Source organism: Nycticebus coucang, chromosome 11 (genome assembly GCF_027406575.1).
Source record: "Nycticebus coucang isolate mNycCou1 chromosome 11, mNycCou1.pri, whole genome shotgun sequence".
Classification (NCBI taxonomy): domain Eukaryota; kingdom Metazoa; phylum Chordata; class Mammalia; order Primates; family Lorisidae; genus Nycticebus; species Nycticebus coucang.
Window position 1 is genome coordinate 122268792 of NC_069790.1, and position 12990 is coordinate 122281781.

General features: G+C 45.0%; 1 protein-coding gene across 2 annotated transcripts in view; it reads right to left on the reverse strand.

Moving 5' to 3' along the window:
- Positions 1-301: 301 nt before the first annotated feature.
- XRCC2 (X-ray repair cross complementing 2) overlaps positions 302-12990 on the reverse strand; it is a 132971-nt gene continuing 120282 nt past the window's right edge. The window contains exon 5 of one of the 2 annotated variants that reach the window (XR_008372942.1): positions 302-584. The gene's annotated coding sequence lies outside the window, so the exon portion shown is untranslated. Of the gene's footprint in view, positions 585-9038; positions 9073-12990 lie in introns of those variants that run through there. The other variant, XR_008372943.1, reaches the window with a different exon arrangement.

Here is a 12990-nt window from a genome sequence, read left to right on the forward strand (position 1 = left end):
ACCCCTGCCTGAATACGTCTATTCAAGGGAGTCCCCACTGCCCAGGCAGCTCACGTGGGTGGTTAAGTTCCTTGTTAGACTGGACTTCAATTTATTAATATTTCCTGATAACTTTTATCCTTTGCAATAAGAGCAAACACGTTCCTTTTTCTTTTACACCATTGTCTTTCTAATTGTTGAAGACAGTCCCTAGTTCCTATAAAAGTTCTCCTCTTACACAACAGGAGAGTCAGAAGAAAATCGTAAGTGCTGCCCAGAGTCAGTACACTCAGGGTGAGGGGAGGAAAAGAATTCTGGCCTCTTTGTCTTGAAGTTATGTACCTGACCAAATCCTTTGTGAGACAATAGTGGTAAACTTATAGTATCATTTTATTACTGGAAGAAGAGGATCTGGCTGCCTGTCATTGTCAGCCAATATGCAGAGACAGGTCCACCAAACTGTGTCAGAAGACCAGCAATTCTGGAGAGCAGTGAGAGTAGCCTCTTCAAGACTATTCTGTAGAGCAGCGCCTGTGGCTCAAAGGAGTAGAGCGCCAGCCCCATATGCTGGAGGTGGTGGGTTCAAACCCAGCCCTGGCCAAACACTGCAAAAAAAAAAAAGAAAAAAAAGACTATTCTGTACTTCCATTTCCAAAACCACAGTTTTTTACCTGAAAGTTCAAAGCAAAAAGCATGTTAATGCTTATCTTAAACAATAATGATTAACCCTTATCTTAAACAACAGTAATCAGCACAAGCCATGATACATAATAAACAATACTCCATGCCCCAAAACATTTCTAACTCAAAAGTTAATCTCCTAAATCAGTAACCCTAAACTACTCAAGATATATACTTAGATTATGGCTGAAATTTCAAAACAACAAGAATGGGAGATATGAGGTGAGGGGTCACAGAGGACCTAAACCGGCCAGACCAGCTGTGACATCTCCGCCCCAGCCTCACTGACTCCATCTTGTTCTCACTACAGGTGCTCTCAATCTCTTCCCTATTCTTTTTTTTTTTTTTTGGTAGAGACAGAATCTCACTTTATCTCCCTCTGTGGAGTATTTGGCGTCACAGCTCACAGCAACCTCCAGCTCTTGGGCTTAGGGTATTCTCTTGCCTCAGCCTCCCGAGTAGCTGAGACTACAGGCGCCCACCACAATGCCTGACTATTTTTTTGTTGCAATTGTCATTGTTTAGCTGGCCCAGGCCGGGTTCAAACCCGCCAGCTTGGGTGTATGTGGCCAGTGCCATAACCACTGAGCTACGGGTGCCACCCATGCAAAAGAATTTTAAATAAATGATAATATGCTTATAAGTGGCAGAAAACATGTTGCAATATAAAATACTATTTTTTCATTTTTGTAAAGAAAGCAATTATTTAGCCGGGCGTTGTGGCGGGCGCCTGTAGTCCCAGCTGCTCGGGAGGCTGAGGCAAGAGAATCGTGTAAGCCCAAGAGTTAGAGGTTGCTGTGAGCCGTGTGACACCACGGCACTCTACCAAGGGCAGTACAGTGAGACTCTGTCTCTACAAAAAAAAAGAAAGCAATTATTTAGGGCGACGCCTGTGGCTAAGTGGGTGGCAGGTTTGAACTTAGCCCCAGCCAAACTGCAACAAAAAATAGCAGGGCGTTATGGCGGGCGCCTGTAGTCCCAGCTACGCAGGAGGCCGAGGCAGGAGAATTGCCAAGAGTTGGAGGTTGCGGTGAGGTATGACGCCATGGCACTTTACCAAGGGCAATAAAGTGAGACTCTGTTGCTAAAAAAAAAAGAAAAGAAAGCAATTATTTATATATGCATTGAGAAAGATATATTCCAAGTTATACCTAATGATTATCTCTTAGTAGTAGAATAATGGTAGTTTTAATTTTCTTCTTTGAGTCTATTGTTTTTAAATATTTTGCTATATGCAATACATAAAAATGTACTAATAGGAAAATAAGTTCTCTTAAACTAAAAATAGCAAGCAGACAATTTCAAATAAAGACCTATTGGGACTCTACTCTGAGAAAAAATAGCCTGTCTCCCATGGCACCACGTTAGTCCATAGGGGTCTCTGAAAATGATGACTACAGTTTCCTATCACCATTAAAACAAAAAGCCCAGGAGGATGCAGTCATTCTCTTGCAAAAAATAAAATTGTTGATAAGGGAACCATAAGTAGAAAGAGTTTTTCATTTTCCTTAAATTTGTCCATGAAAGTTTCAAATCTGATCAAGTAATCTCTCAAGAGGTATGAGAATATGTTTGAGGTCTGTCCCACCAGCATTTCTAAAGAGGTCAAGACACTCATGTTGGAGTTTATGTTTCTGTCACCCCTACGACAACCACCTTTATAAGGACTGGGGGACTCTGGGGAAATTCGACTTTGTAATGAGATGTTTGCTTCCTTTATCAGATGTCTGCTGAACTGTATGTCTCCTCAGATCGTAAAGCTTGCTAAGGCTTCAGTCTCAGCTCCAGGGGTCTGTTTGTAGCAGAAGGATGGGGGTAGCTCTTAGTGGTCATGTTAGGGTCAGGGCGTGCCTTGTGGGTTGGTGGGTCAGCGCAGGTTGCCAGTGTCCCCATCAGGGAGGGCTGCTGGGAGTTTTCTGGGCATTCTGCGGCAGCAGGATTCCCAGCGGGTCTGTGCTGGAATCTGGCGTTGGAAGTGTTCTTCCACTGTAGTGCCCTTTGGGAACCAGGTGACTGTTTTCCCCCAGAGCATGAACCGTAGGGTGCTAAAGGACTGTACCTCCTAACTCCTTCCTTTCCCAGGGTGACTACTTTCTTTCTCCTCTGGGTCTTAGGAGGATGGCATTAAACTTGTGTTGTGTGTGTGCTTCTGTGTGCATTTTTTTTTTTTTGAGATAGTCTCACTTTATCACCCTCAGTAGAGTACTGTAGCATCACAGCTCACAGCAATCTCAAACTCTTGGGGTTAAGCATTCTCTTGCCTCAGCCTCCCAAGTAGGTGGGACTACAGGCACCCACAGCAACACCTGGCTATATATATATATATATATATATATATATTTTTTTTTTTTTTTTTTTTTTTTTTTTTTGTAGTTGTCATTGTTGTTTGGTAGGCCCAGGCTGGATTTGAACCCACCAACTATGGTGTAGGTGGCTGGCGCCCTAGCCGCTGAGCTACAGGTGCTGAGTGCGCTGTGTGTGTGTGGTGTGTGTGTGTGTGTGTGTATTTTAAATCCTGCATATTAGGCCAGGTGTGGTGATTCGTGCCTGTAATCCCAGCACTTGGGAGGCCAAGGCATGTGGATCACCTGAGCTCACCAGTTCAAGACCAGCCTGAGCAAGGGCGAAACCCATTCTCTAAAAAATAGCCAGGCATTGTGGCGGGCACCTGTAGTCCCAGCTATGTGAGAAGCTGAGGCAAGAGAATCTGTTAAGCTCAAGAGTTTGAGGTTGCTCTGAGCTATGATACCATAGCACTCTACCCAGGGCAACAAAGTGAGATTCTGTCTCAAAAAAAAAAAAAAATCCTGAATATTGCACTCTGGGAGGGTGGGGCAGGTGGATTGCCTAAATTCAGGAGTTCAAGACCAGCCTGAGCAAGACCCCATCTCTACAAATAGAAAAACTAGCTAGGCTTTATGGTGGGCACCTGTAGTCCCAGCTACTTGGGAGGCTGAGGCAAGAGGATCACTTGAGACCAAGAGTTTGAGGTTGTTGTGAGCTATGATACCACAGCACTCTACCCAGGGTGACTGAGGTGAGATTCTGTCTCAAAATCATTCAATCAATCAATCCTGAATATGGTAATTTGAGGTCATTCTTCAAGTGAATGAATTTCTATAAGCCTTAGTTTATATAAGCCTTAACAATTTTATAAGTCTTACTATTTGGTAACCCTGGTGAAAGAAAGTTAAACCTATAGATTACACGAAGTCCTCTTTTTGGCAGATTATCTGAATGGTTTTCTTTTTGCATTTCACTCAGTTGTAACCTCTTTACTGACCTGTTGACTTCCTCCCACCCAGCTGGCCCAAGCTGCCCATTCCCGTCACCACCACAGTCCCTCAGCTAGAGACTGGGCCTCACTCCCAGCCCCAGCCTCTGTCCTGCCAACACTGCCTCCACTGAATTCACACGGACGCTACCTGGATGCAGGATTTCTTGTTTATATTTTATCCACCTAGAAAATATAAGTTTTAAGGCCAACTTCTGGACCAGTAGTTTTCAACCTGTGGGTCACGACCCCTTTGTAACAATGAAAATACATCCTGCATATCAGATATTTACATTATGATTCGTAACAGCAAAATTACAGTTATGAAGTAGCAATGATAATAATTTTATGGTTGGAGGTCACCACAAATGAGGAACTCGTGGAATTAGGAGGTGTTAGGAAGGCTGAGAACCACAGCTCTAGACAAATAAACTGCTTGTAGTTCATCTTTAGAACTCAAGAGTTAGTCCTTAAACAGATGAACATGTTATCCAGCAGCAGAGATGTCCCACAGTACAACCCTGTGATCCTGCGCATGGATAGGGACTGATCAGTAGCAAGAGGCGAATCACAGTCTGAAGTGACCAACCAGTGTGTCTGTGACACACACAATATTTGTCTCATTATGGCAGGACTCTGTGCTAGTCTGTGCGTTCAGCAAACAAAGCCCTAAGACAAGCCGGCCGGCGTACAGCTATGTATGGTAGAAGGTCAGGGCTAACAGTTTAGGAGAGTAAAGAGTAGAGGTCTTGGTGCCCAGGGTGGCAGAGAAAACCAAGGAGTTCAGTCTGGAATTACCAGACCAGATTTAACTGCAAAGACAGGAGAAAGCAGGAGGGCAGATTGGGGGCACAGAAGAAGAAGGGCTCTAACACAGATGGCACAGATCAGAACCCCCCAAACCCTCCTGTCCTGCTGTTTCCTCTGCCTGAAACCCTCCTCTTCCTGAATTAGGCGTGACTGGCCATTCACCCTGCTCCCCTCCTCCCGAAGCCTTCTGTGACCATGTGGTCTGAAATAGCTGCTCAGTCTCTCCATCACACTGTTTGAATTAGAATTGGGGCACTGTACTTCTCTGCCCAGTGCTCATCACTCTCTTATTTTCTTGTTTCTTGGTTAGTTTACTCTCTGTCTCTCCCAACAAAGATGTAAGCTCTCTGCAAGCAGAGATCTGCCCAAGATTTCCACCTTGGGAGGTGAAATCTGGAACTGCCTGGCCCGTAGTAAGTGCTCAATGAATATCACTCACTGTGTCCATCTGTCCCACTCGGCTTTGCATTTAACTACGAAGCAACGCAGCTGGCTATGAAGAAGGCAACTCTCACAGTGCTAGCACAGAGTTCATCTCATGCATATTTTGATATTAAATATACTGACGCTGACATAAATCTCAAGTCCTTCCCTGATCTACTTGCCAAATGTTTCCTTCACTATTCTCCAACAAATTCTCCTAATCATACCAGCCTTGTCACCTTGTCATTCCTGACACAGGCCATGCCGCCTGACTTCTCGGCCCTGAACACCAGGATGCTTGGGGATGGTCTTCCTTTTCTTTTTTTTTTAATTGTTAAATCATAACTGTGTACATTAGTGCAATCAAGGTTTTTTTTTTTTTTGAGACTAAGTCTCCTTCAGTCGCCCTGGGGTTGAGTGCTGTGGTGTCACAGCTCACAGCACCCTCAAACTCCTGGGCTTAAGTGATTGTCTTGCCTCAGCCTCTCAAGTAGCTGGGACTACAGGCGCCTCCACAACCCCTGTCTCTTTTTCCTTTCTACTGAAATCCACCCAGTGCCCCCAGTTCTAATTCAAATTTCCCTTGAAGTCTTCCCTTTGATTTTTGAGTTCTTACTTTGCTGCTGATCCATTGTGGTGGTCAGTGTGCAGAACAGGTTGAAGTATTTCCTGTAGAGCTGGTCTTGTTGTGGCAAATTTCCTCAATGTTTGTATATCCGTAAATGATTTGATTTCTCCGTCAATTTTGAAGCTTAGCTTAGCAGGGTACAGAATTCTGGGCTGGAAATTGTTCTGTTTAAGTAGATTAAAGGTAGATGACCATTGTCTTCTTGCTTGGAAAGTTTCATTAGAGAAGTCTGCGGTCACTCTGATGGATTTGCCCCTGTAGGTCAACTGGCGCTTACTCCTGGCAGCTTGCAGAATCTTTTCTTTTGTCTTGACTTTGGACAGGTTCATCACAATGTGTCTTGGAGAAGCTCGGTTAGAGTTGAGGCGACCCGGGGTCCGATATCCCTCTGAAAGCAGTGTGTCAGAATCTTTGGTGATGTTTGGGAAATTTTCTTTTATAATATTCTCTAGTATGGCTTCCATTCCTCTGGGGCATTCTTCTTCCCCTTCTGGAATTCCTATAACTCGTATGTTGGAACGCTTCATAAAGTCCCATAATTCTGACAGTGAACGTTCTGCTTTCTCTCTCTTCTTTTCTGCCTCTTTTACTGTCTGAGTTATCTCAAGAACTTTGTCTTCTACCTCTGAAATTCTTTCTTCTGCATGGTCTAACCTGTTGCTGATACTTTCCATTGCATCTTTAAGTTCCCTAATTGACTGTTTCAGTTCCTTCAGGTCTGCTATATCCTTTTTATATTCTTCATATCGTTCATCTCTGATTTGATTCTGTTTTTGGATTTCCTTTTGGTTATTTTCCACTTTATTAGCAATTTCCTTCATTGTTTCCATCATTTCTTTCATTGTTTTCAACATGTGTATTCTAAATTCCCTTTCTGTCATTCCTAACATTTCTATACTGGTGGAATCATCTGCAGTAGCTACCTCATGGTCCCTTGGCGGGGTTGTTCTAGACTGGTTCTTCATGTTGCCTGGAGTTTTCTGCTGATTCTTCCTCATGAGTGATTTCTTTTATCTGTTTCCTTGCCCTAATTTTCCTTTCACTTCCTCTTGCTCTTTAAGTTCTTGTGCCTGTGGACTAAGGGTTACAGGACCAGAAGGGTGAGAAGGTTGAAGAGCAAAAAAAAAGGGGATGAAAGAAAGGAGGACCGAGTGATAAGAAAAAAAGAAAGATAGAGAAAGGAGGGGGTGGGTATAAGGAATATTGACAAAAAGAAGAGAGGCACAGAAAGAGGGAGACAGGGCAATATAGGTGTACAGTAGGGTACTTTGACACAACCTTAAAAAACCCCACCTTCTGGGGGTGCCCCAGTTGCGTGGTTCCCTTGAGGTCAGCAGCTCTTTGCTAACCTGGTCAGACACAGTACCCCACCTCCACCAAGTAGAGAGGAAAGACAAAAATGCTATAAATCAAACCAAAACAAGCAAACAGAAAACTTTACAGGGATAAAATTGGGTGAAAAACCAAATTATATCGGTAGAAACACTAGCAAAAATGATGTTGAAGTTATTAAAAAAGGCAGCAATGGGAAATTATAATTAAACTAGGAAAATTGAGAAAGAAAAAGGGATCTGTGTGGAAAAGATTGAAATTAAAAAAACAAAAGAACATCAGCAACGTCAAAATAAACAAACAAAAAAAAAAAAAAAGAAAAAAATACACAACCAAAAACAAAGCAGTTTGTATATGTTATTGAATATTGTCTGGGCAACACGTGGTCTTCTGGGGTATGAGATGTTAGTCACAGTTCTGATACGACTGGAGGCTGCTGATTTCTCAAACCCCAGCAGGTAGACACCCTAAATCTCTCTTCAGCCTACTTAAAAGGCACTTTGAACTTGTAAACTTGCTGAGCAGAAGCTTTCCCAGCTTTCTCGCTGGAATCGCTGCTGAAGTGGCTATCCACTTACCCAGTGTGCCAAAACCGGTCTCACTCTGCCCCTGAGGGTTAGGGCTGCAAGGCGGCTCAGACCCCACCCTTAGGCTACTTGGTTGCTGGGTTACCAGCTCCCACCCGTTTCTAGCTCTGCGACCCTGAGGGCGGAGCTTGCCGGGGCAGATCACTGACAATGGATCCGTGTGACCCACCACCAAACACTATTAGCTCTGTCTGGCTCAGCGGCTCAGACTGGGGCCCTAGACAACGGCCAAAGTTCTCTGCACTCCCGCTCAGGCCTTCCCCAGGGCAGTTCAACTCAGTGCCAAGTCCAAGGACATCAAAACAGTTCACAGGTAAGGCCTTTCTGGTTTGCAGTCTCGCTGCTACTGAACTTACAGTTGTGGGCGGGTTTAGACGGATTGAACACACGCGACCACTTGCCGGTTTTCCACGGTTTTAGTCCTCCTCTTGGGGTCCAGAAGTCTCTCGCTTACTCCCTGTATCCTCTCAGGGGTGGTGATAGGCAGATCCCACCAGCCAGAGATGCCTGGAGTCCTATCTCCCCAGACTCACGGTGCCCAGATGCAAGGAAGCTGTTACTTGGCTGCCATCTTGCTCCGCCTCTGCCCCCTTGAAGTCTTCCCAAATCCTCAGCTCCTTCTTCCTTGATCTGCAAAACTGTTGTGTATTTCAAACTGTATATGTTGTCCCACAGAATGCTGTTACAAATGTTTATAGAGGCTGGTCCTGTTTCCTCAGCTTCCCAAGTGCAAGACAGAGACTGTAGGCTCGGCACCTGTGGCTCAAGTGGCTAAGGCGCCAGCCACATACACCTGAGCTGGCAGGTTCGAATCCGGCCTGGGCCCGCCAAACAACAATGACAGCTGCAACCAGAAAATAGCTGGGCGTTGTGGCTGGCGCCTGTCTCCCAGCTACTTGGGAGGCTGAGGCAGAGAATCGCTTAAGCTGAGGAATTGGAGGTTGCTGTGAGCTGTAATGCCACGGCACTCTACCCAGGGCGACAGCTTGAGGCTCTGTCTCAAAAAAAAAAAAAAAAAGAGAGGGGAAAGATTGAATCTGGGAATGACTCGTTTGAATTGAGGGATGGCTCAATGACATCAAGAGACCTTGTGCCTTGTGCTGTTCTTATAAAGACACTGAGCAGTCTGAACGGGGAAAAGCAGCAGAAAACCCAATTTCTTGGGCAATTGTCAGCGCCTGCCAGGCAGTGGCAAACTGTACTATGTTCTTATAGCAAGAATGATTGTGTTTCAGCAAAACATCAACTGCTACAGCTAATTAAAGTTGTTAATCTGGGTAGTGCCTGTGGCTCAAAAGAGTAGGGCACTGGGCCCATATGCCAGAGGTGGTGGGTTCAAACCCAGCCCTGGCCAAAAACTGCAAAAAGAAAAAGAAAAAAAAAAGTTGTTAATCTGGCTTTTATTTGCTTTGTACTGTGTTTGTATATTATTTATATATTTTTTTGTTTATTATGACAGGAGATTTATAATGTCAAGAGTTTAGGGCGGCGCCTGTCGCTCAGTGAGTAGGGCGCCGGCCCCATATGCCGAGGGTGGCGGGTTCAAACCCAGCCCTGGCCAAACTGCAACAAAAAATAGCCGGGCGTTGTGGCGGGCGCCTGTAGTCCCAGCTGCTTGGGAGGCTGAGGCAAGAGAATCGCGTAAGCCCAAGAGTTAGAGGTTGCTGTGAGTCATGTGACGCCAAAGCACTCTACCCGAGGGCGGTACAGTGAGACTCTGTCTCTACAAAAAAAAAAAAAAAAAAAAGAGTTTATATCTAGGTGTATACTTGTTACCTTTAAATAATACTAGGATAGGCTCGGCTCCCATAGCTCAGTGAGTGGGGCGTTGGCCACATACACCGAAGCTGACGAGTTCAAGCCTGGCCCAGGCCTGCTAAGTAACAATGACAACTGCAACCAAAAAATAGCCTGGCATTGTGGCAGGCACCTGTAGTCCCAGCTACTCAGGAGGCTGAGAAAGAGAATTGCTTAAGCCCAAGAGTTTGAGGTTGCTGTGAGCTGTGACACAAGAGCACTCTACTGAGGGTGACACAGTGAGATTCTGTCTAATAAATAAATAAATAAACAATACTAGGATAAAATAATATGGTCAGTTGGTGATTTGTGAGAATTTTTTTCCCTTTAAAATGGCCCTATACCAGGCAGTGCCTCAAAGGGGTAGGGCACCAGCCCCATATGCCGGAGGTGGTGGGTTTAAACCCAGCCCTGGCCAAAAACTGCAAAAAAAAAAAAAAAAATGGCCCTATACCTGCTGGGCTCAGGCCTGTAACATTAGCACTGTGGGGGGCCAGGGTGGGAGGACTGCCTGAGGTCAGGAGCTCAAGACCAGCCTGAGCAAGAGCAAGACCTGTCTCTTTAAAAAACGGAAAAATTAGCCGGTGCAGTAGTGTGCATCACTAGGCCCCAGCTACTCAGGAGGCTGAGGTAGGAGGATTGCTTGAGCTCAGAGTGTGAAGCTGTGGTGAGCTATGATGACGCCACTGCGTTGTAGCCTGGGCAACAGAGTGGGACTCTGCCTCAAAAAAAAAAAAAAAATTGAGTTGAGAGGATCTCGAAAAGGACCACATACTTGTGTAACACGCTTGTCTGGTACTTCGAAAGTTCCTATCCTCTGTGTTGGGAGCCCAGCTCAGGCCGCTGGCCAGCAGGCCTGTTAAGTACCGGTTCTTAATCTGCAACTTTAAACGGCTCTCATGTCAAGAACGGCTTCGGCTAGAGAACATCTTCCACTTGTACAGCACAGAGTCTCCTTTGAGTCCTGCCCTGAACTGCACCTGCTGATGGAGGCTGACACAGCCCCTCCTGTGGGCTCTTTTCACTCAGCATCAACTGTCACAGTGGCCTTGTTCTATGATAATGAGGGAATTTTGATGAAACACTTCAAATAGAACACAGCCTTCAGGAATTTACATTAAAGTAGGAAAAACTAGGTGTATTCATGCTAACTCGAAATGAAAATATGTAGATATGAGTAGCTAACCTACACTTAGGATGCATGTGAAAACATTTAGGAAGTCTCCCAAGGATATAGGGACAGCCCATCGAGGAAACCAAATGTGGAAAACTTGGAATTCCTATAAAATAGAGAGGGAGTCACTGATTATTCATTTTTTTGTTTTATTTTATTTTATTTTATTTTTATTGAAACAGAGTCTCACTGTAACTGCTGAGCTATAGGCACTGAGCCTGAGTATTCATTTAATAAGAGATTTTTAAATATCTAGTTTCAGGGCTCAATGCCTGTACTCTCAGTGGTTAGTGCACCAGTCACATACACGGGGTTCAAACCTGGCCTGGGCCTGCTAAACAACAATGACAACTTCAAAAACAACAACAACAACAACAAAAATAGCCGGGCATTGTGGCAGGTGCCTGTAGTCCCAGCTACTTGGGAGGCTGAGGCAAGAGAATCACTTAAGGCCAAGAATTAGAGGTTGCTGTGAGTTGTGATGCCACAGCACTCTACTGAAGGTGACAAAGGCAGACTCTGTCTCAAAAAAATGAAATGAAATAAAAAAAAAAAAATCTAGTTTCCTGAGTGTTTTTGAATCATCACATATTTTCAGTGCTGGACACTTCTCAAAGGTTGTCTACTTTTTTTTTTTTTTGAGACAGAGTCTTACTTTATCACCCTTGGTAGAGTGCTGTGGCATCACAGCTCACAGCAACCTCAAACTTCTGGGCTTAGGCGATTCTCTTGCCTCAGCCTCTCGAGTAGCTGGGACTACAGGCACCCGCCAGAACGCCTGGGTATTTTTTTATGCAGTTTGGCTGGGGCTGGGTTTGAACCCGCCACCCGTGATATTTGGGGCGGGCACCCTACCCACTAAGCAACAGGCGCTGCCCAAAGGTTGTCTACTTTAACACTTATGTTTTAGGAGTGAATGAATCGAAGCCATCTGCTTTGTTTTTTTGAGAGAGAGTCTCACTTTATCACCCTCAGTGGAGTGCTAGGACATCACAGCTCACAGCAACCTCAAACTCCTGGGCTTAGGCGATTCTCTTGCCTCAGCCTCCCGAGTAGCTGGGACTACAGGCACCCGCCACAACGCTCGGCTATTTTTTTTGTTGTTGTTGCAGTTTGGCTGGGGCTGGGTTTGAACCCACCACCATTGGTATATGGGGCTGGCGCCCTACTCACTGAGGCGTCACCCAAGCCATCTGCTTTTTTCACTCTTATTCCAGGACTCTTGAGAAAAATCACAGAGCAAAACAGATAGATGCCATTGCCAAGCAATGGAGTCATTGCCAAGTTGAAGGCCAACTTCAGAGGGGCAGCACTACTGGGGAGTCAGCAACCTTTAACTCCCCTGTGTTCACTGCCCCACCTCAGTCCCCTTTAATTACTGTTCAGGCCCATCTCACTTCCTTCCTTCTTTATCCCTTGGTCAAACTTGTTCTTCACAGCTACCCTTGTCTTCATTCAACAAATATTTAAGTGCCCACAATGTCCCAGATAGAGTCCCAGGTACAAGGTGCACAGCAGTGCATCAGGCCAAGGTTCCTGATGTGAAGAAGCTTCCTTCTTATTGGGGGCTAGGGAAAGCCAGCCAACACATGAATAGGCAAACAAACACGCTTGACAAAGTTGACAGTGAAAGATAATTAAAAAGAGTGATGGGATGGAGGGATGGGCAGCTACTGTATGTTCAATGGTCTTTAAGTGTCTCTAGGCTGGTGTGGTGGCATGGCCTTAATCCCAGCTACTCACTTGACCCTTGGCAACATATTGTGACCCCTCTTATCAAAAAACAAACAAACAAAAATAAATAAGCTCACTGTGTCTAAGAAAAACAAAAATAAACAACTCTACACCTAGATAGGGGGCAGTTAAGAATAAAGAGAAAATCCTGGGCGGCGCCTGTGGCTCAAAGGAGTAGGGCGCCAGCCCCATATACAGGAGGTGGTGCGTTCAAACCTGGCCCCCGGCCAAACTGCAACAAAAAAATAGCCGGGCGTTGTGGTGGGCGCCTGTAGTCCCAAATGCTTGGGAGGCTGAGGCAAGAGAATTGCCAAAGCCCAGGAGTTGGAAGTTGCTGTGAGCTGTGTAATGCCACGGCACTCTACCAAGGGTGATAAAGTGAGACTCTGTCTCTACAAAAAAAAAAAAAGAGAGAGAGAGAGAAAATCCTAAAAGCTATCAGAGGAAAACAGGTGTATTACCTACAAAGGGATAGACTGATAGTCTCACAAGGCCTGGAAGATGATGATTCATTGATACTACCAACATGCTGAGGAAAATATCTTTAATCTTACAGTTTCATTCTTTATCA